This window comes from Gavialis gangeticus, unplaced genomic scaffold (assembly GCF_001723915.1).
Source record: "Gavialis gangeticus isolate Ggan-Ray unplaced genomic scaffold, GavGan_comp1, whole genome shotgun sequence".
Classification (NCBI taxonomy): domain Eukaryota; kingdom Metazoa; phylum Chordata; order Crocodylia; family Gavialidae; genus Gavialis; species Gavialis gangeticus.
In genome coordinates this window covers 18,268,532-18,271,980 of record NW_017729015.1, presented here as the reverse complement: position 1 = coordinate 18,271,980, position 3,449 = coordinate 18,268,532, and the positions used below count along the sequence as shown (strand labels likewise).

Below are 3,449 nucleotides of genomic sequence, written 5' to 3'. Positions count from 1 at the left end.
CACACACACACACACACACACACACACACACACACACACACACCCTTAGCTTTGATTCTGAAATCACAGTATCATTTGCCCTAAACAGCTTTCACAACATATATAGTCCTAGTTTATACAGCAGGAGAGAGAGAAAAAACAAAACAGAAAGAGATTTCAAACTAACAAATCTTTTTAAGAAATGGAAATAAAGGAAATTGAAAAAAAAAATGGATTTTTACTTTAGCACTCCCTTTCTCCCTTCCATCATGGATGACCTAAATTTCTAGCTGAAGTATTCATCAGCCCCCATGCTTAGAAAAAGAACATTAGACTGCAGAAAGGCAATCAAAAGAAAGAGAAATAAATACGAAGGAGAAAGAAATCCACAAACACTGCCAAATGTAGAAGATATTGAAGAAATACTTTCTATGGATGGTCAAAGAGGCTGTATTTCTAGAAAAAGCACTGAAGGCAGGTAGATGAGATGTAAGCATAAGCAACTGACCATATTGCTGGGAAATGTCCCGTTGCATTAATTATTTATATAAAAATAAGTCATGGAAAGAACAAGCCCCCCCAAAACATTCCCATTACACATTAAAACCTGAAAATTTACCCCCCAAAATTCTGATCAGAGTTAAACAGATGCAAAGGGGTAGGAATCCATGGTCCACTTTAAAGTCTGTAGGAGCTCCACTTAAGAACTAGGAAGTAAGTTTTTCTGTCGCTTGAAAATACATTCAAGCTCATTATCTAAAAAAATGAGAAATTACTTACAAATACATTTAATTCACTTCTTTGCCTTGGCCAATTCCAGCTCAAACCATATCAACATAACTGAACTTAAAGTCATAGCCTTTTTAATTCTATTCAGCAGATGTTCATAGGCAGACTAGATGAAATCATATTTCAGTTCCCTGAAAGAATATTGAACCAAAATATTTTTACAAATGGTGGAAGAATTCCTATTTTTTTCTTCTTTTAGTTTAAAAAAATCTCAAACAGATCCTCTTACCCAAAAGCACCCTCTTATTACAAAGCTTTTCTTTAACATTAAATTTGTTTATCACTTCCATTTCCTACAGTATACCTTTCCAATAACCAACACAAAGAATATGGAGTCTATAAGAAAACTTTTAAATTACATTTCCCCAACATCATGACACCATCTTAGTAAACAAACTCCATCCTCTCTGTAAAGATGAACAAATCTTAGAGATACTAATAAATACTTGATCAATATACTGAAAGAGGATTCAACATTTGAATAAGAAACTTACAGAAAAGTAGGTGTTGGGAGAAGCGGAGGCATAAAACCTTCGGTCCTCTTGATTAAAATGATCATTAGAGTATTTCCTGTTGGGGACTAGACACAGTTTCTTCAATAAGTAAGTTATAAAGTCATTTATACTATTTAGGCATTCCTAAGTCAATTTTTGCTTTGGTACTCAGCACTACACAAAATAAAGAAGTCTGAAGAAGCATAACAAAAATGGTTCACTTCTATGGAAGTGGGGTGTATACAGTGAAGGAGTTTTATTTTTGTTTAATTATTAGCATCCAGTTCCTGGGGTTTTCTTAAAAAGGCGGGTCTTACATGTAGGCCTAAATACAGTCGGGCTGGGCTTTGATCTTATCTCTTCTGGCAACAGGATCCCCAGGCAGAAAGTTCCTAAACTAGGATGTTTCCACAAATACTTTGCCCCCAGCACAGGCAAATCTGCAAAATAAAACAGATGCGATACTATGAGGGTGGTGGTGGGGGAGATCAAAACTGTTGAAAATAAAGCTCAACAAATATGAAGTCTTGCAACATGCTTCCAGTGGGGAGGGAGAAAAAAAATCCTAGATAAACTTGCAGGTACTCTGAATACGATAACACATGAAATGAGTAAGCATCCACCTGCGATGCAATTACACGAGTCTCCTGCTGCAGCATTCAACACTCACATCTTCGCTTTCCAAGTTTGTGGTATGTGGAAGGAACAGCAGAGCTGGTTAAAGATTCTCTCTTGCTTCACATACCCTGCCAGTCTCGCATTAACTCCTACATGACTTTAATCAGCTCCAAAGCGCTCTTCTTCCTCAACGTGTGTGATTATCTGGTTTAATGACCACACCGACCAAAAAACCACTCCATCAAACAGCGGCACAGCCATGACTTAAAAAATGCAGCTTCCTCCTAAAACGAGGAATGGTTTCAAAATAGAAGGGGTTAAACTGACCTTCACTGATCCAGGGGAAAAAGTGAGGGGAGAACTTTAAGGCCAAAACAGGCCCATGTCTAGGACTTCTTAAGGGCTGGATAGTATTTTATACAGCCAAATATTGTTTTGAAACCTTTAGCACAACCCTACATATATATATATAGATATAGATATAAAAAAAACCTAGCAAGCTTTTGTCGCGAATAAGAAAATGTGAGGATCGTCAGTTTTCCTTTCAGGGCTTAGGAGGGGGCACGAAGGCAGGGCCCTGAGTGGGGTTGACACTTCGGCAAGGCTCTGGAGCTGGGGAGCGGCTGGCGGAGGGGAAGAAACACAGTCAGCCTGAGAAAAACCCATCAGAGCTCCTGTCCTCCCCTTTCAGTGTTCATGGGAGGGATGCTCGTGCATGGGAGCTGCAGTGGGGGATGGGGCCGGGAGAGGGGGTGGGGAGAAGCACAGCAAGGCCCACAAGCACCAGCGGCTCTCGTCCTCCTCTCTCCCAGCCTTCGCGGGAGGATGTGAGGCTTGTGTCGCTGGCAATGGGCTGGAGGAAGCTACAGCCAGAGCAGAGTTTAGCTTTTGTCCTCTCTCCACAGGGTTAATGGGAGGACATACAGCCGGGACTGGGGGCAGGGGAGCGATGGAAAGCCTGAGCAGGAACGGGGCTCGGGGTCGCTTTTCTTGTTGCCCTCCTTGGCAAGGAGGGGGTGGGAAACCCGTGCAGAGGGGCGGCTGAGGCAGGCCTGGGGTCAGAGCAGGCGCAGGCCCTCGGGCAAACTTCCACCAGAGCCGCCTGGCTGGAGGGCCAGGCGTGCACACACCAGTGCGGTAGGCTTGGGGGGGTGTTCTCACTTCGGGGGCAGGTTTGCGGGGGGGTGTTATTCCCTTCACAGGGTGGCACAGGATAGGCGCTGAGAGAGCACGGGCAGGCCTGCACTGAAGGCTTCCCTCATAACGGACACGAATTCGGGGGTGCATTTAATTCCTCTCACAGGGTGACAAGGGAGGTTTTGGGGTGCTTTCCATTCCCTCCACGGGGTGACCCGGAGCTCCCCTCCCAGCGGGGCGGGTTTGGGGGGGTTTTCCATTCCCTTCACGGGGTGGCGCGGAGGGAGCTTTCGGGGTGTTTCCCCTTCCCTCCGCGGGCCGGGCGCTGCCCCGGGCCGGGCTCCCCCTGGCGGCCGGCGCCGCTCCCGGCTCCGCGCCGCGTTTTCGCGCTAGCACCGCGCCTTCAGTCCCCGGCGGAGCGCTCCCACCGCC

The 3,449-nt window shown here is 45.4% G+C and overlaps 1 protein-coding gene across 1 annotated transcript in view; it reads right to left on the bottom strand.

Annotated features, from left to right (window-relative positions):
- Positions 1 to 2,227, bottom strand: part of ARID1A (AT-rich interaction domain 1A) — a 113,222-nt gene extending 110,995 nt beyond the window's left edge. The window contains exon 1 of the mRNA XM_019512481.1: positions 1,263 to 2,227. The gene's annotated coding sequence lies outside the window, so the exon portion shown is untranslated. The remainder of the gene's footprint in view (positions 1 to 1,262) is intronic.
- Between the last annotated feature and the right edge of the window lie 1,222 nt (positions 2,228 to 3,449).